The following is a 26,478-nucleotide window of genomic DNA, read 5'->3' on the forward strand; positions in this document are numbered from 1 at the left end:
GAAAAATTTACATAAAAACCTGAATTTCCAGATACTTTTTATGGGGAAACAATATGGTATTTCCATATGTTAGGAATCAGGTGAAGCTGCATAGGAGTTTCTTAACAGGTTTGCTCAGTCTGGTGCCTGTTTCCTTTTGTATTTTATTATTTGTCTTCTTGGCTCTGATAAGCATGTTTTTATGGCTCAGGATTTTGAAATTTGTAGGTCAGAAATGACTCCTTATTTCTGCTATCTTTTGTCACTCCTTTTCTGAGGCATGGCGAACCTTTGTACTACCTGAATAGATGGAGAGTCTGAGACCAGTCAGGACAAATGTTGGCTAGTTTCAGCAATGTTATGCCATCACAAGATATTTTCAGATTTTTTAAAACTAATTTAGAGATGTTTTGTCAAGTTAATTTTTAAAAATTAGTTTTATCAATTGTGAATTACATACAATGCAATTCACCAATTTTAAATGTCTAAAATTCAAACTGTTCTCTAAATTGATTACATTATTTTACATTCTCACCAATAATGTATGAAAATTCAGTTCTTCCACAGTTTTGTTACCATTTGGTGTTAATATTTTAATTTTAGTTACTCCCATAGATATATTGTGTCTAGTTATATCTCATTATCTCATTGTGGTTTTAATTTGCATTTTCTTAGTGATGAAAGATATTGAACATTTTTCATGTATTTATTTCCATTTGTATGTCTTTTTTTTAGTAGTGTGTTTAAAGCTTCTGTTTAAAAGAATTATTTTTTATTTTTGAGCTCTAAGTACTCATATGTATTATACATACAAGTCCTTCATCAGATGCATCTTTTTCAAATATTTTCTTCCATTTCGTGGTTTGCCTTTTTATTTTTTTAGCAATTTTCTTTTTCAGTACTAGGGATTGAACCCAAGGCCGTTTTTTGAAGAGCCAAAGTTTTTACTTTGATGAAGATCAGTTCACGCCTTTTGTGTCCTATTCAGATCACAATTTTCTCATTTGTTTTTCTCTAACACTTAACACTTAAGTCTATAATTGCTCTTACACTTAAGTCTACGATTCATTTTGAGTTAATTTTTATTTAAGGTGCGAGGTAAGGGTAGAGTTTCATTTTTTTAAACTTGTGAGTATTTAGTTCTTTTGAGATTTTGAAATTCTCTTTTGAAATAAAAAATTTAAATTCTTCTATCTATACACAGTATTTTGGATTTTCATAGGAACTTTAGAGTGCACATAACAATTCCTACAAAAAGACTTACTAGGATTTTTATTTGAACTATATTGAATCTGTAGATTAATTTGGGGAGAATTGACATCTTAAAAAGATATCATATCACTTTGTGTTTATACACATGGTGAATTACATTGATTTTTCAGAAGTTAAGTCTTACATTTCTGGAAAAAAAATGCTTTTTCTATATCTTTTGAGATAATCCTGTGTGTGTGTGTGTGTGTGTGTATTACTTAATATGATGAATCACATTGATATTTTAATGTTAAACTAACCTTTGTGGGATAAACTTTACTTGACCAACTGTCTTATTTATGATAGGTATTAATTTGTGGTTAGCAATAGTTTTGTCTTGCTTTATAGAATGGGTTCAGAAGTGTTTCTTCTGCTTCCTTATTCTGGAAGCGTTTGTGTAGAGTTGATATTATTCCTCCCTTAAATTTTTAAAAAATTTTATTTTTTGTTTTTAGATATACTGTTTTTAGATATACTATTTTGATGTAGTATACATATATGGGATGCAACCCATTACAATTTTGATCCCATTCTTGTGGTTGAGCATGATGTGGAGTTACACTGGTCATGTATTCATACATGAGCATAGTAGTTCTGTCTGATTCATTCTACTGTCTTTCCTATTCCCCTCCCCGCTCCCTTCCCTTCATTCCCCTTTGTCTAATCCAATGAACTTCTATGCTTCCTCTTCCTACCCTCTCTTGTTTTGGGTTAGCATCCACATATCAGAGAGAACATTCCATCTTTGGTTTTGTGGAACTGTTTTATTTCACTTAGCATGATATTCTACAGTGCATTCATTTTTCAACAAATAGCATCATTTCATTCTTCTTTATAGCTGAGTAATATGCCATTGTGTATATATACCACATTTTCCTTATCCATTCATCTGTAGAAGGGCACCTAGGTTGGTCTCATAGCTCGGCTATTGTGAATTGAGCTACTATAATCATTGATGTGACCGGATCACTGTAGTATGCTAATTTTAAGTTCTTGGGTATAAACCAAGGAGTGGAATAACTGGGTCAAATGGTAGTTCCATTTCCAAGTTTTTGTGAAGTCATTTGGATTTGAGGTTTTCATTGTGCTAAGGTTTTAAAAGATATAGGGCTACTCAGCTTTGGCAATGTATATCTTTCAGTGATTTTGTCCACCATGTAAGCTACTGTACTTAGATTCTTTTTCTCAATATTGTTTTAATCTATATAGATATTCTATATTTCATTTTCATAATTAGCAATTTGTATTTTTCTTAAACAGTCTAGTTAATTAATTAATTTAAAAAATCTTTTCAGTGACCCAGATTTTGATTTCATTGATTTTTCTCATTGTCATCCCTTCTTCTATTTTACTTCTTTCTACATTTATCCTTATTATTTCCTTCCTTCTGCAAATTTTGGATTTAATTTACTTTTTTTTTCTCAAGGCAGATACTTAGATCACTGGGTAATTTTTTCTAATATAAGCACTGCTTTAGCTGTCCCCAAGCAGTGTTGATATGTTTCATTTTTCATTTAGTTGAAAGTATTTTCCAATTTTTCTTTTCTAAGGTTATTTAGATGTGTGTTCTTAATTTGCAAATATTGAGGTATTTCAGATATTTTATTATTTTTGACTTCTAGCTTTTACTCTGTTGTGGCCAGAGAAATTTTTTTATATATCAGTTTTTAAATTTTATTGAGACTTTTTAAATGACCCAGCACATGATCTATTTTGGAGTATTTCTTGTATACTTGAAGAGAAAATGTATTCCCCCATTGCTGGTTGTAGTTTTTACATATGTCAGTTAGGTCAAGTTGTTTGATAGTGGTGATAATTTTAGTAATTTGCTATTTATTTGTTCTATCCTGTTATGACAAAAGTATTGCAACCTAGCTATCATTGTAGAATTATCTGATTTTACTTCCAGGTCTTTTGATTTCTACTGTATTTAAAAGACCTGTTATTAGGCACATACACATTTAATATTCTTATATGTTCTTGCTGTGTTAGCTTCTTTATCATTATGAAATATTCATTTTGATCCCTGGTAATATTCCTTGTTCTGAAGTCTACCTCATCTGATAACAATATAGACTCTCCAGCCTTCTTTTAATTACCGTTTACATGATATATAGATTTGTACTTTTTACTTTTATATTTGCATCTTCATATTTAAAGTAGATTTTCCCACCATTTTTTGTTTTTCTTCTATTTTAAACCCAATCTAACCATCACTAATGCAAATATTGATACAGTTAAATTTAAGTCTATCACTTGCTCTTTCTTTTTCTTATATGTCCTATTTTCTCTTCTGTTGACTTATTAGCTGTATACCTTTGTTTTAGTCCCAATGATTGCTCTGGGTTTTAAAATATACATCTTAGCTGGGTGTGGTGGTACATGCATGTAATCCTAGTGGTTCAGGAGGCTGAAGCAGGAAGATTGCAAGTTCAAAGTCAGCCTCAGCACCTAGTGAACCCATAAGCAATTTCGTGAGACCCTGTCTCAACCATAAATAAATAAATAAATAAAACAGACTGGGGATGTGATTCAGTAATTAAGCACCCCTGGATTCAATCCCTGGTATGAAAAAATAAAATAAAATATACATCTTAAGCTTATTGCTGTCTACTTTTACATAAGATCATAACACTTCACAAACATTGTAAGAATCTTTTAACAGAGCTATCGTTAGACATTTTACTTCTAAATATTTTGTAAGCCTGTAAAAGAAACAAGATACTTTTTTCCTTCTCTTGCATACTCAGCACAATACTAAGAACTTCACCTTTAGTCACCGAAATTTTTGTGTGGGTATCCACACACCAAGCAATTCTCCAATGGATACCTGGGTGTCCTCTAATTTAACGCAATTCTGTCAGTATATGCCTGGAGATAACATTGAATCCCACAGGTTAAGGACTCATTTCAACAAAATTATCCCCCACTTCAGGTTCCAATCACAAGTCCCAGGTGGTAACCAATTAGCTATAAATTAGGGGTTCCCCTAATCTCATCCTTGAATGTGATTAATTTGCTAACATGGCTCACAGAACCCAGGAAAACACTTTACTTATGTTTACCTATTCATTATAAATGAAATTAGAAAGAATACAGATTAAAAGCCAGGTAGAAGATGTATGGGGCAAAGTATCGGGGAAGAAGCATGGAGTTTTCATCCTCTGTCAGGATATACCACTTTTCTGGAATCTTCACATGTTCAGCAGTTTGGAAGTTCTTGGACCCCCATATTTCAGGGATTTTTGTGGAGGCTTTATTATGTAGACATGATTGATTAAATCATTGGTCATTGGTTAAAAAAAAAACCTCGATTTTCAACCTCTCTCCCTTCCCCAGAGGTTTGGGGTGGGAGCATTCCGACTGAAAGTTTTAACCCTCTAATCACATGTCAGTTCTCCTGGTATGATGATCAGCTTTCTGTCATTATGACAAAATACTGAGAAAATTAAAAGGGTGAAAGATTTATTTTGGCTCATAGCTTCAGAGGCCTTGATGCATGGTTGCTTGGGCCTGTTGCCTTTGGTGTGGTTAAGTAGAACATTGTAGAGGAAGAATTTTTTTTGGTGGAGGAAACTGCATCCCCTTCAAGGCATGCCCTTAGTGCCTAGGCCCAAGACATTCTCCAGTAGGCCTTGCCTCTTAAAGGTTCCACCTTCTCCACCATCTCCCAGTAGTACTACAGGCTGGCAGTGAAGCCGGCAACACATGACATTTGGAGGACATGTTAGACCAAATCAGAGCACTTGCCAACATCCCCGATCCTGAAGCTATTTAGGAACTCAAGAGTCACCTTATAGAATACCATCTAGGGAACTCAAAGGGATTTATAAGTTCTATCAGGAACCAGGTAAAAGAGCAAATATTAGAACAAAAGTTTGCTTTAGCACCCCTATTTACAAAGGTTTTATAATCTCTGTCTCTGGAACCAGAAAAAGAGACCAAATATATATATTTCATATTACAAACCCTACAAATACCATAATTGTTTTTGCCTTAAATAATCAAGTATCTTTTAAGAAAACTAAAAAAATAAGAAAAAATCTATTATTTTTATTCACATATTTACCATTTCTTATATTCTCCAAGAATGGGTTTAAATGTAGAATTACATTTCCCTCTGATATAATTTTTGTCTTTCTGCATGAAGAACTTAACATTTCTTATATAGTCAACTCTCCATAGCTGGGGGTTCAACATGCACAGATCAAACAAACTATGGATTAAAAAAAATTGGGAGAAGAATCATGTCTGTGCTGAAAACATGTAGGCCTTTTTCCTTGTCATTATAACTGAAACAATACAGTATAATAATGATTTACGTAGCATTTACATTGCGTTAGGCTTCGTAAGTAACCTAGAGCTGATTTAAAGTATGCAGGATGATGTGTGCAGGTTATCCTATGCCATTTTGTATAAGGCACTTGAACATCTGAGGATTTCAGAAACCACTGGGATTCTGGAGTCAATCCCCAAGGATATCAAGGAATGACTGACTGTAATACCAGTCTGATAGCATCAATTTTTCTCAGTATTTATCTGAAAAGAGTATTTTGCTTTCATTTTTAAAGATATTTATGTGGGTGTAAATATATGTTTTGGTTTGGTTTTCCTTTTGGTACTTTAAAGAAAATGTTCCATGGTCCTGCTTGGGATCAAACTCAGGGCTTTGTGCATACTAGGCAAGGACTGTACCACTGAGCTAAACCTCCAGCTTATTGTCTGGCTTTTTATTAGAATTTCCCTGTCCTTAGTTTCATTCTCCTGCACAAAATGTCCGTTTTTCTTTCTGGTTTCTTTTCTTTTTTTTTGGTACTGGAGATTGAACCCAACAGCACTTTACTCTGGAGCTACATCTCCTATTCTTTTTTTACTTTTAATTTTGAGAAAAGGTTTTTCTAAGTTGCCAAGGCTAGTTTTGAACTTGTGATCTTTCTGCCTTAATCTCCCAAATTGCCAGGATTATAGACATGTGCCACTGGGCTTGGCATCCCCCCGCCCCTTTTTTTTAAAATTTTCTATTTATTTCTTGTTTCCAGAAGTTTGATTACATTGTGGTTTGCTATGATGTTATACATTATCATTATATTATGATGCTATTGTGTGATATTTTCTTTAGGTTTATTCTGCTCCAGATTTCTTGAGCTTCTTGCACCCCTGATTTATATTTTTTGCCAGATTTAGAACTTTCATGGTGGATATTTTTTCTGTTTTCCCTTTTCCTTCTGGGAAAGCAATTTCATATGCTAGTAGTCTGGATGTTGTGATCGTACAGGTAATTAAGACTTTCTTAAAAGTTTTAGATATTTTTTCCTTTTGGTTTTTTTCCAGTACTGGGGATTGGACCTAGAGCTTCACACATGTCAGGCAGGTGCTCTCCCACTGAGTCACATCCTAGCCCTTTAGGTCTTTTCTCTAATTATGCTTTCATTTGTATGGTTTCTGTTGCAACAAATTTGAATTCATTGATCTTTTCTCCTGACAGTGTACTTTTCTCCTGACAGTGTTCTTTTCCTTATTGTTTATCTTATTAATATAGTTTCATTTCATATTTTAATCTTCTCATTTCTTGAGGCATTTAAAATATCTTCCTTTATTCAATTTTTCATATTTCTCAATGTACACTTGAACACGTTTATGATAGTTGTTTTAATATCCCTTTCTGCTAATTCTACCATCTCTGTCATATTTCTTCAAGTTTCTACTGATTTCTTTCCCTGGATTATAGGTCATATTTTCCTGCTTCTTTGAAATTCTTTTTATGAGATGCAGAAGTTTATGTTGCTGGGTGATGGGTTTGATTATATATCTTTAAGGAGTGATGAACTTCAGTATGCAGTTATATTACTTGGAATTGAATTCATTCCTCATGGTTTCTTGTAAGCTCTGGTAAGGTTCCAGAGTAGCCTTTAATCTAAAGCTAGGTTATCTTCACTGCAAACTCTCCTGATATATCACATGTTGTATGTTCACTCCACTCTGGCAAGTTGGAATTATTCTTAGTTCTGTATGAACTATGGGCATTATTTGGCATATTGCTTTCTGATATTTCTTTCCTCAATCTTGAGGAGTTTTACTTCATGCACATGCAGATTAGTCTTTAGCCAGATTAGAGGAGATCCTCTGCAGTTCTTCAGAGCTCTCTTTCTGTTCAACTGCTTCCTGTCTGGTAATTTCCTCCACAAATTCCATTTGTTTCAGCTTATCCAGAGGTTTGTCTCTGTCATCTGAGCTCACTGTGATTTTTGGATCTGTTTAGATTCCCCATCTCTACTCTATAGCCCAAAAAATGCTTCCAGGTGATAAGCTGGAGCAATCAGAGGGCTCAGCTAATTTGTTTTCATTCTTTCAGGAATGGCAGTTTTGTAAGTTGCCTGTTATTCAATATCTAAAATTTTTATCTCATTTGTTTTATCCAATTTCTAGTATTTATGACTGGAAGGCAATTCTAATAGTAGTTAATCCTTCATAGGTACAAGTCCTTGTCAAATCATTTAAGATTTTTGTTAATGTTCTTTAAGGTAATTGTTGATTTTTGTTGTACTTTTGCTGAAAACATATATGAATTTAACAAATTTATAGTATATTCCACATGGTAGTATAATTTATTGTTCTAAAATAGAGTGTATTTCTTAATAGATACTGTTCTCAGCTCACTTTATAACTGAAGGCGAGAGATGGCATGCATTGTATAAAATATTAATTCTAAATTAATTTCCAGTGGTCTTTGGACTGCATGTTGTGATCAGAATTTCCTTTAAATATATAAACACATGTCAGTGAAATCCTTCCTTTCAGAAACCTTAGTTATAAGCAAAGTAGTGGGCCTGCTGCACTCAAACATGCTTAACAATGTCAAAATTATGTCTTCAGTTAATATTTAAATGACTTAGTATTTGCTCAGTACATATCAGCTGCTTGGAATGATGATTCTGAAATGTGCTCAGTGGTAGGGAAAATTCAATTTAGAATTGAAATATGTTATAGTCATAATCAAGAAATAACTATATTTTGAATTCACCAAAAATTCAATAGCTGTCAGTTTTCATCAAAAACTTTCCTCTTAGAAACTCTGTTAACTAGACTTAGTCCTTTTAATATGGTTGCCAGGTTGTCACTGTTGCATTAATCAAAACCCAGATTTACAATTTGTTCATATCTTGTTTATTAAAATAGTTATTAGTAATTCTTTCTTAACTCAAAGTATTTTTAGAAGACTTGGTCTATCATCTTCCTGAAATGCTTGCAGGTAGTCACAGCAAAGTAACAAATATAGGTGGGTGATAACTAATGTAACCTCCTTGGTTGTATGAAACCAGATAGATCAGATTTTCAAATTGTTTTAGGATATTCATATCCTGTAATGAGTTAAGAGTTTTTTTTTTTCTTTTAAAGAGTTCCATTGTTAATACTATTTGAGAAACACAGGTTCCTATATTTTTTTGAATATTCATTATGAGCATAAAAGTTCTGAGAAATCTTACCATAAAGAAACCTGTCTGACATCAGAAGGAATTAGCATTGCAGTAACTTAAATCTACAGAGATAAAGCCAGCGCTTCTTCTCAGAAACATAAATCCCTCCACTTGCCCCTGAAGTCTCTGAATCTTTCAGCCAAAGTTTTTTCATAAGTGACTGGTGACTTGGACATAAGTTAAATCTGATCATATTTCCTTAATCAAAAAGTGAATATTTTTGTATATGTCCTATGAATTAGGAATGAATCCAAAGTTAGAAAATCAACTATAAAAAAAGAAAATTAGCAGACTGATGACAATGGCTTTTCTATATCCAGAGGAAAAATGTCTCAATTTTGTTGTTCTTTCTTTACCTAGAATAATAACTGACATTTTTAACAATTTTCTTGCTTGACTGATGCTGTTACTTAAAGCTATTTGAAGGGATTTTTCTGTATTATATTTCTCTAGTGCTAGCCAATAGAACTTTCTGTGATGGTCAAAATATTCTCTATCTGTACTGTCCAATGTGGCTGCTGAGTGTGTGAAATGAAGTTACTGAACTAGTTTAACTAAGGAACTGAATGTTTAATGATTTAGTTTTAATTAATTTAAACATAAACTTATTCACTTGTACCTGGTGTCCACCATGTTGAACAGTACAGTCCAAGACTAGATGTAGTAGTTCTCATGGGTTAAAATAGGTTTACAAATAAACTGAAATAGATTTTCAACCAGATAATATTAAGGAAGTTGGTAATTAGAAATTCTGATTTGGCAAAAGGGCTGATGTCTCAATATTCTATTAGGTTTGAAATGTCAAAAAAAATCCTTATAGTAAAGTCAGATCTCTGAAAAAAATAAAAAGAAAACTCTGATTTTCAAAACTACCCTAAGATTTCATCTCACCCCAATTAGAATGGCGATTATCAAGAACATAAGCAACAATAGGTGTTGGCGAGGATGTGGGGAAAAAGGTACACTCATACATTGCTGGTGGGGTTGCAAACTAGTGCAGCCACTCTGGAAAGCAGTATGGAGATTCCTCAGAAAGCTTGGAATGGAACCACCATTTGACCCAGCTATCCCACTCCTTGGCCTATACCCAAAGGACTTAAAAGCAGCATACTACAGAGATACAGCCACATCAATGTTCATAGCTGCTCAATTCACTATAGCCAGATTGTGGAACCAACCCAGATGTCCTTCAGTTGATGAATGGATAAAGAAACTGTGGCATATATATACAATGGAATATTACTCCGCCATGAGGAATGACAAAATTATGACATTCGCAGGCAAATGGATGAAATTGGAGGGTATCATGCTAAGTGAGATAAGCCAATCTCAAAAAACTAAAGGACGAATGATCTCGCTGATAAGCGGATGAGGACATACGGGGGTGGGTGGTAGGAAGGGTTAGTGTTAGGGTTAGGGTTAGGTTTAGGGTTAGGGATAAGGAGGGTGGTAAGAATGAGGAAGAAAGGAATGTATAGAGGGAAAAGAGGGGTGGGAGGGGAGGGGGGAAGGGGAAAAAATAACAAAATGAATCAAACAACATTGCCCTATGTAAATTTATGATTTTTAATTAAAATTAAAAATGTAAAAAAAAAAATTAAAAAACATAAAATAAAATAAAACATCATCTGGGGAAAAAAAAAAAAAAAGAAAACTCTGATTTTCCCCCATTTTTTATTAGTGCATTATACTTGTACATATAGTAGAAATTTACATATGTATCCATGTATACAATATAGCAACATAATTTGGCCAATATCATTCTCCAATATTTTTCCTTTCCTTTCCTTCCTCCCCCAGGTTCCTTTCCTTTACTTCACTACTCTCCCTTTGATATTTGTGAGATTCCCATCCTTTCTTTTCCTTTTTCTACTCTAGCTTTGACATATGAGAGAAAACACATGACCCTGACTTTCTGAGTTTGGTATATTTCACTTAATGTAATAATCCATTTGTATGTATACCACATTTTCTTTATCTATTTTTCTATTGATGGACACCAAAGCTGGTTCCATAGCTTGACTATTGTGAATTACGCTGCATAAATGTGGGTACACATTTACCACTCTAGTATGCTGACTGTAATTCTTTAGGATAAATACCAAGGAGTGGTATAGCTAGGTCATATGGTGGTTCCATTCCTAGTCTTTTGAGGAACTTGCATACTGATTTCCATAGTGGCTGTGGTAATTTACAGTCCCACAAACAGTTTAAAAGTGTTCCTTTTTCTCCACATCTTCTCTTGCATTTATTATTGTTTGTATTCTTGCCCTTCTAATGGAAATGAGATAAAATCTCAGTGTAGTTTTAATTTGCATTTTCCTAATTCCTAAAGATGTTGAACATGTTTTTCATACGTTAGTTGGCCATTTGTATTTCTTCTTTTGAGAATTGTTTGTTTAGTTTATTTGCTTATTTATTAATTGGATTATTTGAATGTTTGTGTTAAGTTTTTGAGCTCTTTATATATTCTAGATATTAATCCTCTACCAGAAGAGTAGCTATCAAAGATTGTCTCTCCTTCTATAGTTTTTCTCTTCATGTGTTCTTTCCTTTGCTGAGCAGAAGCCTTTTAATTCCATTTGTTGATTCTTGGTATTATGTTTCCTGAGCTTCAGAAGTCCTATTGAGAAAGTTGTTGCCTGCACCTATAAGTTGGGAGTGTTGAACCTATATTTTCTTCTAGTAATTGCATAGTTTTTGGTCTAATTCCTAGGTCTTTGATCTACTTTCAGTTGATTTTTTGTGCAGGGTGACATATAAGGATTTAGTCTACATATAGATTCTATCACCATTTGCTAAAAACATGCACAAGACACTAGTTAAAAAAACTATAAGTAAATAGCAGAAATATTAGTAGAGTAGAGGAAAAGGAATGGGGGAGGGAGGAGGAGAAGGAAAGAGGAAGTATTGGGGACTGAATTAGAATGAATTATATTTCATGCATGTATAATCATGTCAAAATGAATCCTATTGTCATGTATAGCTAAAAGAACCAATTAAAAAAAGACCATTATAAACATTGAGGTGACTGCGTTACTGTAGTATGCTGATTTTAAGTCCTTTGGGTATAAACTGAGGAGTGGGATAACTGGGTCTGTTGGTGGGTCTATTCCAAATTTTCTACGGAATCTCCATACTGCTTTCCAGAGTAGGTACACCAATTTGCAACTCCACCAGCAATGTATGAGTGTGCCTTTTCCCCCACATCCTCTCCTTGCTTGTATTCTTGAAAATAGCCATTCTAATTGGAGTGAGATTAAATCTTAAGGTAGTTTTGATTTGCACTTCTCTAATTACTAGAGATATTGAACACTTTTATAGCAGTTCAATTCACAATAGCTAGATTGTGGAACCAGCCTAGATGCCCTTCAATAGATGAATGAATAAAGAAACTGTGGTATATATATATACACAATGGAATATTATTCAGCCATAAAGAAGAATAAAATTATGGCATTTGCTGGTAATTGGATGGAGTTGGAGAATACCATGCTAAGTGAAATAATCCAATCCGAAAAAACCAAAGGTTAAATGTTTTCTCTGATAAGTGGATGCTGATTCATAATGGGGAAGGGTAAGGGAAGAATGGAGGAGCATTGGATTGTGTAGAGGGAAAAGAGGGGCGAGAAGGGGGCAGGGGAAGGAAAGATAGTAGAATAAGACAAATATCATTACCCTAAGTACATGTATGATTACATGAATGGTGTGAACCTCCAGCATGTACAACCATAGAAATGAAAAGTTGTACCCCATTTGTGTACAATGAATCAAAATGCATTCTGTAAAAAGAAAAAAATTAAAAATTAAAAAAAAATTTTAAATGCTTTTTTCTCCAATGTATGTTTTTGGCCTTTGTCAGGGATCAGATGACCATCTGTGTGGTTTTGTCTTTGTGTCTTTGATTCTGTTCCATTAACTCTATTTGATTTTAACTCAACATTTTCCATGTTTATATATAACCACTTTCTGCTGATGAATAGTTCTTAGTATTTATATATATCAGTGCTCTATAGAACACAGTTTTGAAAATACTGCCTAGATAATGGCAACATATTTCATTTAGTTATATATGTAGTTATGTCTAGGACCATAATATAAGAAAATACAGTTGAGAAAGTGGAAATATATTGCTAAGGGCAGAATACATTTGAACCAAATTAGTAATTTTGAGGTACAAGGTTTTACAGTGACTTTCTCTCTTTAAAATAAAAGCATTCCAGGGCTGGGGATATAGCTCAGTTGGTAGAGTGCTTGCATTGCAAACACAATGCCCTGGGTTCAATCCCTAACACTGCAAAAAATAAAAAAATAAAAAAAATAAAGGCATTCCAAAGTGATGCATAGAAAACCCAAACTCATAATGTATCATAGACAAAAATTGAACTAAATCATATAGAATAAACTTTTGCTGAGAGAAGTGTAAATAAATCAGAAACACATAAAATAAATTGCTTTGGACATATACCTTTTCATAAAATCCGAGAAATGCTTTAAAATGTGTTTTGGGTTTTTCTAGTTTAGATATACAAAAGTTTAGGATGTAACATGATTTTCATGAAGAAGTGTCATTCATTCCAAACTTAAAATTCAAGGAAAGAGTTAAGAAGGTGAACATTTGTGTTTAGAAGGTCCTTAACAGATCTTGATGAAACAAGTTATTTGAGGTCACTAAGGTCTACACACAGCCCTTCCTAATAGTCTATCAGAAACATTAATTTTCCTGGAAATATGGACATGCTATTTTGTCTTTTATTTCTTTTTGGTGGCAAACAAATAAGACAAAGGGTCTTCAAAAAGTTGTTGTTTCCTATATGTACCTCTCACTCCAACTATTGAATTATGGCTTTAGTATACCACTATAACAGTGTTTTTTTTTTTCCTTTTTTTTTTTTTTTTTTTTTTTTTAAGAGTAGGAAGTAAACTTTAAATAAAAGTAAAAGCAGACTTCTCCCAGGTGGAAGAAGGGGACCCAAAGGCAGAATCCATCAGATTGAGCAAAACTTGTCCTTTTTATAGGTTTTATTCTCCTGTTCTTTCCCCCTTGTCTCTTTCCTTTCTTCCTACAGGATTCAGCCGGTTTTGCATAAAGTGAGAAGTGGTGGGCAGGGGGAGGGCCAAGGTGATTTAGGCAGGTAAGGGCCTAGGGGGCATAATTAGCATCTCCTTCCCTGTAGTCCCTGACAAGGGCAGGTAAATTTGGTTATCAATGAGCTTTGCAGGTCCTTGACATTCCATTCTCCCAGGGTGGTCTCCAATTTCCAGAGGCAGATGGCTTTCATGGCCCCCATTTCCTCCATCTGACCTGATCCCCTATTTCTTTTTTTTTTTTAAATTTAATTAAAAATCATAAATTTACATAGGGCAATGTTGTTTGATTCATTCTGTTATTTTTTCCCCTTCCCCCCCACCCCTCCCACCCCTCTTTTCCCTCTATACAGTCCTTCCTTCCTCCATTCTTACCAGCCTCCTTATCCCTAACCCTAAACCTAACCCTAACCCTAATGCTAACCCCTCCTACACCCCCTTATATGTCCTCATCCGTGAGCTGATCCCCTATTTCTACACTAACTGCCTGTCCCCAATTCTGGCTTCATTCCCCGCTCTAGTTTTAGGAACTCCTTACTGCTATAAGGAAAGGGGGTAATGACTGCTCTGGCTGCTTCGAGCTGGAAGCGGGCAGTGTGGGGCAAGCAGTTTGGAGTTCCCTTTTAGAAATCGGGTCGATTGAGGGGTCCACAGTAAAATTCTGGTTGAGAAATAATAGCCTGGAGGGTCATTTGAGAGATGGGCAGTCTATAAGAGAAACAAGAAGTTATGAGTACTGGGATAAGATTAATGCAACAGTAAATGCCACAGCACAGGAACACGCCAATGAGTATGATGGTGATGACAGAGACTAATGATGTTTTCCACCAGGAGGTACCAGAGAACCAGGAGCTAAGAATTTGTTCCCATGATAAGTCTGGGGAGGACATGGCCTCTATCTGAGTTATGGGTCCTTCCAAAAGTAAAGCCTGATATTTTAGAAGGTGACTGTCTGAAAACCATAGTTCTCCTTTCGTGTTTAAAATTCCTGAGAGGTCATGGGAAGTGTAGACAATAAGGTCTCTTCCCAGGGTGATTTTTATTGCCTGAGGGACTAGTAGGGCTACAGCTGCAATTACACGAAAACATCGGGGCCATCCCGAGACACCATGTCAAGTTCCTTGCTGACGTAGCCTACTGGCGTTGAACAGGTCCATTCTTTTGTGTTACCACTCCTAGGGCTATTCCTCCTCTTTCAGTGACAAACAGGTTAAATTTCTGTTCAGTAGGTAAACTAAGGGCAGGCGCTTGGTGTAGGGCCCCTTTTAATGTCTTCAAGGCTTTAATATGTTCTGGTTCCCATATTAGGATGGTTGCTCCTTGGTGTAAAGTTTCTTTCAGAAGCTGTAAAGAGGCTTAGCTAACTCCCCATACCCAGGAATCCAAAGTCTGTAGTGTCCAGTTATTCCTAGGAAGCCTCTGAGTTGCCTATGGTCTGAGGCAGAGGATATTTTCCTATGGGAGTTATTCTTTCCCGTCCTAGTTTGCAGATTCCTTGAGATAGTTGTAATCCTAAATATTGAACCTGTTGTTGACATAATTGAGCTTTCTTTTTTGAGACTTTATAACCCTAATTGACTAAGAGGTTTAAGAGTTCTGTAGTAGCCTATTGACATTCCTCCTGGGTAGAGACAAATAACAGGATGTCATCCACATATTGGAGAACAATTGCAGATGTCTTATCTCTGAATTTTGTTAAGTCCTTAGCCAGAGTTTGTCCGAATAGGTGGGGGCTCTCTCTAAATCCTTGGGGAAGTACTATCCAGGTTAATTGAGATCCACTATCTGATTCTTCAAAGGCAAACAGATTCTGAGACTGAGAGTCCAAAGGTATGCAAAAGAAGGCATCTTTTAAATCTAACACACTAAACCAAGCAGCAGTTGCTGGAATCTCAGATAACAGAGTATATGGATTAGGAACTACTGGGTGGAGGGGACAACAGTTTCATTAATTATTCTGAGGTCTTGGACTAAACGCCATTCCCCATTCGATTTTTGAACCCCCAAAATTGGTGTATTACATGAGCTGTTACAAGATACTAAAAGTTTCTGCTATTTGAGGTTCTGGATGATCTTTAAAAAGCCCTTTTTTGCTTCTGGGTGTAGCGGGTTTTGCCTCTGATGTGGAAAGACAGAGGGATCCTTTAAGACTATTTTAATTGAGATCGCACTTTTTGCTGGTCCAATCTTGCCTTCAGTGGCCCATACTTCAGGGTTTATATCACATTCTAATAGAGGTAAACGTAGTGATCCTTGAGATCCTAAATTCATTGTAATGGAAGTCTGAAGTTTTGAAAGTAAGTCCCTTCCCAATAAAGGGGTAGGGCATTCTGGGACTATCAGGAATGCATGAGAAAACATCATCCCATCCCACTCACAACTCAGTGGGGGAGTAAACTTTCTGGTAATAGGCCATCCAGACACCCCTTGCACCGTTATAGTATTAGAGGAAAGAGGTCCAGGATAAGAGGTGAGCACTGAAAAACTGGCGCCAGTATCTAAGAGGAAGTTGACCTCTTGGCTCCCTTCGGAGAAGCATACCCGGGGCTCATGTGTAGTGATAGGAGTTACGGGAGCCATTAGAATCGACCCCCGGCCCCATCAGGCCTGTGTGGAAGAGTCTGGCCTTGACCTATGCCCCTGAGGACAGTCACTTTTCCAATGATTGCCTTGACATTTAGGGCAGGGCTCTGGAGGTGGCCCTTTGGCTTGGGGACATTCCCATTTGAAATGTCCCTCCTCTCCACAACGGAAACAAATCCCTTTTGTGGCCTGAGGTACATTCCGTTTTCCTCCTTTTTCACCCAGGAAGCTAACTCCTCTTAAGGCTAAGACCAGCGATCAGCGCTTCAGCCTTTTTCTTGTCTCTATGCTCTCTTTCCTTCTTTTCCTCTACATCTTGATTATAAAAAATAGAAGTTGCAAGTCGGAGGATATCATCTAAGGATTGATCAGGGCCATATGCCAATTTCTGTAATTTCCTCTGAATGTCTGGGGCCAACTGAATGATAAATTTGTCCTTTAAAAGTAAATGGCTCTCTGTGGATTCAGGATCCACAGCGGTGTGTTTTCTCATTGCCTCCCTGAGTTTCTCCATGAAAATAGCTGGGCTTTCCTGGGGACCTTGTATAATTTCAGAAACCTTGGAATAGTTAATAGCCTTCTGTTTGATTCTCTTAAGGGCCTCAAGGGCTAACATTTGGAAGTGTCTGATCTTCCAAGCATCCTGTTCATCATTTGGATCCCAGTTGGGATAATTCCTGGGAATGGCTTGTGCTCCCGATGGATAGTTGGGTTTAGATCTAGTTTGGGCTCCTGGGGCATGAGCAAGGTGTAGGTCATTCCCAAATTGTTCAGTTGCTTTTAGGGTGACTTCCTTCTCATTGGAGGTTAAAGTCTGGTCAAGTAATAGTATAATATCTTTCCAGGTGAGGTTACACCTGGCATAGGTTTTGAAATACCTCAATATTTTTATCTGGATCTTCTGAAAATTTCCCTAGGTCTGTTTTTATCTGTCTTAGGTCTTGGAGGGAGAAAGGGTTGTATACTTTAATTGGTCCAAATTCTCCTCCTGGTATCTCCTGGAGAGATAGTATCTTTGATGTGTCCACTGGGGCAGATGGAGAAAGGCCAGGGTATGGAGGACAGGAAGCCTGCTGATGGACATTAGCAGAAAATGGAGCTTTGGGGGTCCCCATGATTCCTTTCCCTCAGTAGGTCCCTTGTGGCAGTGGTTATGGCCAAGTCTACTTTACATTGTTGGTATAATTTGGGGTTTTCCCTTAGAGTAAGGAAGATTTGAACATAAGGTACCTCACACCATTTTCCTTCCCTTTTGCAAAATCTACCAAGTATGGTATTAAAATTTATACTTCCCTCTGGCAGCCAGGATTCTCCATCAGAGAGTTTGTACTGAGGCCAGGCCTGGCGGCAGAAGAAAATGAAGCACTTTTATTTGAGTGTCTATGGGTCAAATTTGTCCCAGTTTTTCAGTATGCAGGCTAGTGGCAATACTGTTGAGAGTGAAACTGCCATCTCGGCTTAGGTCTCCATGGGACCTCCAAATCTGATACTGCTGTTTACTGGTGATGAGTCATGCTTCCTCAGGTGTTGAGAAAGCACCCTGAGAAGAAGCACCCTGAGTCTAGCGTAGAGTAGAAAGTAAGCTTTATTAAAGAAAATTAAAAGCAGACTTCTCCCGGGTGTAAGAAGGGGACCCAAAGGCGGAATCCCTATAATAGTGTTTATGCAAAACAATAATCAGTGATGTCAACAGGCTTCTAGAAATAGAATTTCTATTTTTAATGTTTTTGTTAGTGAATTATACATAATATTGGGGTTCATTTTGACATACATGTATGGAATATAATCTGCTCCATTTCAGGCCCCTCTTCACCTTCCCTCATCCCTCCCTCTTTTCCCTTTCCTCTACTCCATTGGTCTTCCTTTTTTATTTATTTATTTAGTCATTATTTTTAAATTGGTGCTTTATAGATGTACATAAAGGTATAATTCATGGTGGAACATTCATAGATGTGCATAGCCTAATTAGGTCAGTTTCATTCCACAGTTCCTCCCTTTTCTTGTCCCTTCTTTCTCCCCTTCAATCACCTTCTACTCAACTGATTTCCCTTCTATTTTCATGGGATCCTCCCCTTATTTTGTTCTAGCTTCTGCATATGCAAGAAAACATTCAATCCTTGATTTTCTGAATCTGCCTTATTTCACTGAGTATGTTGTTTTTCAGGTCAATTCATTTACTAGCAAATGCCATAGTAGGGATTTAGTTTCATTCTTCTATATATGGATATCTAGTTTTCCCAGCATTATTTATTAAAATGTCTATCTTTTCTCCAATGTGTGTTTTTGACACCTTTGTCAAGTATCACATGACTGCATCTATGTGGGTTTGTCTGCATGTCTTCTATTCTATTCCGTTGTCTTCATGTCTGTTTTGATGCCAACACCATGCTGTTTTTGTTACTGTAGCTTTGCAGTATAATTTGAAATCAGGTATTGTGATGCCCCCAGTGTTGCTCTTCTTGCTATGTATTGCTTTGGCTATTCTATTTGGTCATTTATTTTTTCCTTATGAAAAGCCTTTTTTTTCTAGTTCTGTGAAGAATGTTGTGGTATTTTGATGGGGATTACATTTAATCTGTGTCACACTTTTGGTAATATGGCCATTTTGACAACATTAATTCTGCCTATTTAGGAGTATGAGAGGTCTTTCTGTCTTCTAAGGTTTTCTTCAATTTCTTTCTTCAGTGTTCTATGGTTTTCTTTGTAGAGGTCTTTCACCTCCTTGGTTTGATTTATTCCAAAATATTTTATTTTATTTTTTGAGGTTATTGTGAGTGGAACAGTTTTCCTGATTTCTTTCTCAGGAGATTCATTATTTCAGTATAGGAAAGCTACTAATTTTTGTATGTTGATCTTGTTTTCTGTGTCTACTGAGATGATCACATGATTCTTGTCCTTAATTCTGTTTATGTGGTGAATTACATTTATTGATTTGCATATGCTGAATAAACCTTGCATTCCTGGAATAAAACCAACTTTAATAGTGTACTGTCTTCTGATTTTGGAATTAGTTTGTTCTTGCTTTTCTAGGACCTTGAGGTGTAACACTAGATTATTTGGGATCTGTGTGTGTGTGTGTGTGTGTGCGTGTGTGTGTGTGTGTTTAAATGTAGGTACTCAGTGCTCTAAACTTTCCTTTTAGAACTGTCTTCATACTGAGCCAGAGATTTTGATATGGTATATCCCTGTTCTCTTTTGTTTCTAAGAATTTTTTGATTTCTCCCCTTATTTCTTCTATGACTCATTCAAAAGTGTATTATTTAAGTTCCATGTATTAAAGTGGTTTATGTTTTGTATCTTATTATTGATTTCTAATTTCATTCCATTATGATTTGATAGGATGCAAAGAATTACTTCTTTTTTTTTTGTATTTGCTAAGACTTGCTTTGTGTTCTAAAATATGGTCTATTTTAGAAAAGGTTCTATGTGTAGGTGAGAAGAAAATGGATTCAGTTTTTGATGGAGGAAATATTTTAGAACTCTGTTAGGTCCATTTGATTAATAGTATTTTTTTCTAAAGAGTTTTTACTTAGTTTATGTCTGGATGACCTATCTATTGGTGAGAAGAGAAGTATGTTGTATTGGGGTCTATTTGATTTTTTATGTTGAGTAGGATTTGTTTTATGTACGTAACTGTACCATTGTTTGGACAAAAATATTTACAAATCTTATATTTTGTTGTTGAATGATTCCACTAACCAATTTGTCTCTTCTGAGTAATTTTCGCTTGAAGTCTACTTTGTTAGATATAGAGTAGCTACCCTTGCTTTTTTGTTTTTTTTGGCTATCATTTGCATGGTATATCATTTTCCATCCTTTCACCTTAAGTCTGTGGATGCCTTTGCCTGTAAGGCAAGTCTCTCTAAAAAATATATGTTTGGGTTTTATTTTTAAATCCATTCTGTAAATCTTTGTCTTTCATTGGAGAGTTTAGACCATTTACATATAGTATTATTATAGACAGATGATTTTTATTTCCTGCCATTTTCATTTATTTCTAATGCTTAATTGAGACTTGATTCTCCTTTAATTGACTATTCTTCTATTAAGATTCATTCATATACTGGCTCTGATATTTATTTTTCATTTCTTTCTTGTGAAATATTTCATTGAGTATTTTGTAGTTTGGCTTAGTGGTCATGAATTCTTTTAGTTCTTGCTTATCATGAAAATGTTTATTTCATTTTCAATTCTGAAGGATAGTTTCATTAGGTAAAGCAATCTTGGTTGGCACCAAGGGCTTAGTATATATTATTCTTGGCACCCCCTGGCATTTAGGGTCCAGGCTGAGAAATCAGAAGAAAGTCTAATTGACTTACCTCCAAATGTGATCTGCTGTTTTCTCTTGTGGGTTTTAAAATTCTATCCTTGTTCTGTATATTAGACTTTTTTGTTATAATTGTCTTGGGGGAATCTTCTTTGATCTTGTTTGTTTGGTATTCTAAATGCCTCTAGTATTTGGATTTTCATCTCATTCCTAAGGTTTGGAAAATTTTCTGGTATTATTTCATTGAAAAGACTGTAGTTTATATCTCAGCACCTTCTATGCCAATGATTCTTAGATTTGTTTTCTTAATGTTATCTCACATTTCTTGAATATCCTGGTCATTGTCTCTTAACTTTTTTTTCATTATCATTGACTTTATTTTCAAGATTATATGCTTTGCCTTCAAAGCCTAAGAATCTGTCTGCTATGTGGCCTAATCTATTGATGATATTTTCAACAATTTTAAAATTTGATTGGGGCTTGTTTGTATGGCCCTAACTAAGGGCTTGGTGACCATCTGCAACTGTGGGGCCTGTGAATGCAGGCTCTCTGCAGGAAGTCTGTGGCACAGAAGGCTCCACCCTGACTGCTGTAGATCACCAGGTTGCTGCTCCTATGTCTGGGGTAGAGTGTCAGTTGGCCTGCTTTCATCTGCGCTCCTACCACTGGTGGATGTGAATCACTGAGCACCCACTGTCTCTGATGAGGCTTCTTTGTAGCAGTGCTCTCTGAGCTCTTAGTGACTATCTACAATTGTGGGGCAGGCTCTCTGTGGGCAGTCTGTGTTACAGAAGCCTCCACCCTGGCAGGTGTAGCTCACTGGGGTTTTATTTGTCACCTTGATGGGCATAGTTTGTCAATTGACCTGTCTTCACCTAAGCTCCTGTGGATGTTGTGCAGAATGCTGGGTTTGTGTTAGCAGCACCTGTGAGTGATTTTTTCTCAGATCATCTCTACCCCATTCCCGTTGTCCAAGGTGAGGGGAGAGAGTTTTGGTAGTCTTCAGTTATTCAGGATCCATCAGTTCTTTCTAGATGAATTAACTAGACCACATGTTTCAGAGGGGTTCCCTATGATTTTGTTTGTTGCTTTCTGTAGGTTGGGGGGAGGAGAAACTGAATTGAGGGGTGGGGTTCTCCTTGGATTTATTTATTGCTATCTGGAGGTGGGGAAGAGCTCGTTTAATTTAATTTCTTCCAGGGAGGCTGGGTAGCTGTGGATTCTACAAAATGGCCACCCTGCCCAGCACAGCATTCTGCCCACAATTTGGGATGAATTGTGTGATATTTACTTCACTGTCTTTGTTCCTTCTATCTCATTTTAACATGGTCTGCTTTTCTCTCCAACTGTTGCTAGGGAAGTAAGTCTGTGAACTTTTCCTCTCTCTCTTTCTCTTTTTCTTGCCCAGTCTTCACCCTGGTGAGGGTTTGGGGTTAAAGAATTCTTTCTATATGTTCTGTTCCAGCAACCAAATTCCAAGTCCTTCCAAGTTTCAAGCTGTCCAGTATTGAGTTTCAGAGTGTTTGTTCTGTCATTCACCTCTCTGGTCAGCTCTTCTTTCATTGTCTGATTTCTAGACTGCAATGGAGTTGAGCATCGCTGCCTAGATCCTCTCTGTCATCTTTTGAGATGGGATCTAGAATTTCTAAGCTTGCGTTTACCATGCTGGACTCAATGCAGCAGAGCAGAAAACGTAATTCTATAGAAATGATTGTTCTTATCTTTTACAAAGTGTGAGATTTACAATAGAATTTTTAATAAAGTATTATACTTATAGCAAATTGTCTCTAGTTGATTAGCTTTTATGATCATACTATCTTACCATTTTTTATAAAGTACTGAAAAACAGCAATATCAGATTTGGTATACTATTCTTAATGAGTGGCCTGTTACTGTTATTTTGGAATGAAGAATAAAGTAAGATGAGCTGCATAATAGCTACATCTATGCCTTTACAATAATAAGAAATGTTTGAAATGTTAGTTGAAAGAGAGGAATATATTGTTAAATATAAACTCTGTTCATAATATTGAGAGTTCTTGTCATGTTCTACTTTGTGAGAACTTCATGAAAAGCGTATAATCTAATATACAACCCATTATTTTCAAGAAGTTGTCTATAATATTTACTATTGTCTTATATATACTAGTTTATATATTTGTAGCTTCAGAACATACTAATTTTAACTTTGAATTATAGTTTTTTAGTATATAGAATTGTTCCCTTAGATATTTTTGTATATACAATGGAATATTATTCAGCCATAAAGAAGAATAAAATTATAGCATTTGCAGGTAAATGGATGGATCTGGAGAATGTCATGCTAAGTGAAATAAACCAATCCCCAAAAACCAAAGGCTGAATGGATGATGATATATAATGAGAGTGGGGGGCGAGAGAAGAATGGAGGGAATTTAGATTATGTAGAGGGAAATGAGAGGGAGGAGGGGGTGGGGGTATGAAAGGTGGTGGAATGAGAGAGAGAGACATCATTACCTTATGTACATGTATGATTACATGAATGGTCTGAATCTACATTGTACACAACCATAGAAACAAAAAGATGTACCCCATTTGTGTACAATGAATCAAAATGCAGTCTTTAAAAATAAAAAAAATTGTAAATAATTAAAAAACCCCTAGTTTTTATATTCATCTATACAAGGGTAATAAATATATTTATTGACTGTTATGTGAGTATATAAGGGTACTAAACTTTCTACTTGAAAGTTTTCTTATCTGCTGTGATTATTAATTTCATATGTCACCTTGATTGGGCTTCTGGGTATTCGGACATCTGGTCAAACTTTATCTTGGATGTGTCTGTAAGGATGTTTCTGGATGATATTAATAGTTGAATGGGTGAACCGAGTAAAGCGGTTTGCCTTCTCTTATGTAGTGAGCTCCATTTAGTCAGTTGAAGACCTGAATAGAAGAAAAAGGCTAAGCAACTGGGAACTCCTCATGCCTGATTGCTGGACCTGGGACAAGACTGTTTTAGCAGGTCTTTTCTGGCCTTTGGATTTGAACTCAAATATCAGTTCTTGGATCTTAAGCCTGAGCACTTTTAGAGAGAAACTTGCTCCACTGGCTCTTCTGTTTCTCAGACCTTTGGACTTGTACTATAACTGCAGTTGACTTTCCTGGGTCTCCAGCTGGCCTTGTCAGGTGCTGTGTTCATATGAACTATTTCTTTTTAATGAATCTCTCTTATTGGTTTGGTTTCTCTGGAGAATCTTGATTAATATACCTGCTTTCCTGTCTTTTTCATTAAGCCCATAACAGAACTAATCAAGCACTATTTTTAAGCTTTTGTTGTTAATAGTTGGATTTTGCATATTATTTTGCACAGTTATCCTTATCAGACTGCTTCAGCTACAGCCTGTCACTATTGAGGCTAGACAAGGAAAAAAGAGGCCTGAGACTCATCACTGTCTTTATGTGCATTTCATAAATGTTGAGTTCCTAAAGACCATTACAATGTATCTCCATTTATTTTCACACTATCAATAAAAGTTTGGTCTATCATGTCAGGTGATTTTGGACACTATGAACAGGAAGAAAAATTATTGGGTTTATTAATGGTCTAAAATGAGATTATGATATTTTATAAGTAGGGGGTCATCAAACTTTTTTTTGTTAAGGGCCAGATCATCAAAATTTTTAGTCTTGTGGGTCAGATGGTCACTCTTAGGAATCTGTCATTAGGAATCTTTCTGCTAACCAACTGTCTTTGTTGAACAGAGACAGTTGGAGAGAATACATAAGAAAAAGAGTTGTTTTCCAATAAAACTTTATTTACAAAAATATGTGATGGGTAGATTTGACTTGTAGGCTATAAGCCACTATCCCCCATTATAAAGAATCTTACGGACATAATTTGTCAAACATGACCTTTTTGAGAGGTTGTGTTAATCACTTGGTATTAGACCTTAGAAGAAAACTTAGGAAACTCAGCATATTCCTAAACTTCTGTTTCCAAAGTTCAGAACCACAGGCAATAAATACCTAAGTTCTCTGGAGAGGGTAGTGGACAAAGATGAAGAACTTTGACCCTAAAAAATTGAAAGTTGATGAAGAAAACCCAGTTCTACTGTCATCCTATCTTTATTAGTGTTGCTGACCTGGAAACCCACCTGATTTATATAGAGATCACATTAAACTCTGCATTATATAAATTAGTCTTTGAAAAAAAATCATTTTCTCTTTTCCTCATAAATACCTCTGGTAGCCCTGAAACAGCAAATCTAGGAATGGGAGGGCTATTGAAATTAAGGAAAATATCAGTGATATGGCATATCTATCAAAACTCCTCTAAGATTTCATTTCACTCTAGTCAGAATGGCAATTATCAAGAACATAAGCAATAATAAATGTTGGTGAGGATGTGGGGAAAAAGGTACACTAATATGTTGCTGGTGGAACTGCAAACTGGTACAACCATTAAGGAAAGCAGTATGGAGATCCCTTAGGAAACTTGGAATGGAACCACCATTTGACCTAGTTATCCCACTCCTCAGTTTATATCCAAAGGACTTAAAATCAGCATACTACAGTGAGGCAGTCACCTCAATGTTTAAGGCAGTTTAATTCACAATAGCCAAACTATGAGACCAACCTACGTGTCCTTCTACAGATGAATGGATCCCTCTACCTAATATAAAGTAACTCCATTCTTCCTTATCCACCCCTACCTCCTGGTTATTGTGAATTAGCTTCTGCATTATCAGAGAGAAAACATTCGGTCTTTGGTTTTTTGGGTCTGGCTTATTTTGCTCAGCATGATATTCTCTAACTCCATCCATTTACCAACAAATTTAATAATTTCATTCTTCTTTAAAACTAAGTAATATTCTATCATATATATATATACCAAATTTTCTTTATCCATTCATCTGTTGAAGAGTACTTATTTTTATTATTGAATTCTCAATGGTAGCATCATGCCTCAAACATGGTAGATATTGAATGAATAAATAATCATATAACAATAAGCAATCAAATAAGTCTGTGGAAAATTAAAAAGGAATTGTAATCTTAAAACAAAAATAAGAGAAGAGAAAGATTTTAAGTGTGGAACTTTTCTTATTGCTATCAGATATTCCTTCCTCCCTTCTTCCATCCACCCATCTCCCTGCCTTCCCACCCCACACACACTTATGATGGTTAATTTTATTTACCAACTTGATTAGGCCACAGAGTGTTCACAGGAATGCTCTGCCTGTACATGGTGCAAAGTGACACTGGACCTGTATACATGTATATAGTGTATATAGGGTAATAATGTCTGTCTTATTCCACTATCCTTCCCACTCTCATACCTTGTCCCCTCGCCTCACTCTCCTCTGCCAAATCCAAAGTTTCCCCACTCTTCCCTAGAATTATAGATAAGCATATGATTATCAGAGAAAACATTTGGCATTTGGTTATTTGAGATTGGCTTATTTCACTGAGTGTGGTATTCTCCAGCTCCATCCATTTACCTGCAAATGCCATAATTCCATTCTTCTTTAAGACTGAGTAATATTCCCTTATGTATATATACCTCATTTTCTTTATCCATTCATCTGTTGAAGGGCATTTCGTTGGTTCCATAGTTTAGCTATTGTGAATTGAGCTGCTATAAACATTGATATGAGTGTGTAAAGTGATGCTTTAATACACATCTGACATTATGGATTGATTACCACATTCAATCTAATTTACATATCTATTACCTCACATAATAACCACCAAATCTTCATAAGCACAAGGAAGAAAGGAATTGTAACAGCTCCAGTAAAACCTCTTAAAGTACTCTTTTTAAGTCATGGTCCCCAACATTATCTTTGCTCC

The 26,478-nt window shown here is 35.8% G+C and overlaps 1 long non-coding RNA gene across 22 annotated transcripts in view; it reads left to right on the forward strand.

Annotated features, from left to right (window-relative positions):
• The window catches only part of LOC306664896, a 147,440-nt gene that overhangs the window by 80,350 nt on the left and 40,612 nt on the right, over nt 1–26,478 (forward strand). The window lies entirely within an intron of this gene.

This window comes from Sciurus vulgaris (assembly GCF_902686455.1).
Source record: "Sciurus vulgaris genome assembly, chromosome: 6".
Taxonomy (NCBI): domain Eukaryota; kingdom Metazoa; phylum Chordata; class Mammalia; order Rodentia; family Sciuridae; genus Sciurus; species Sciurus vulgaris.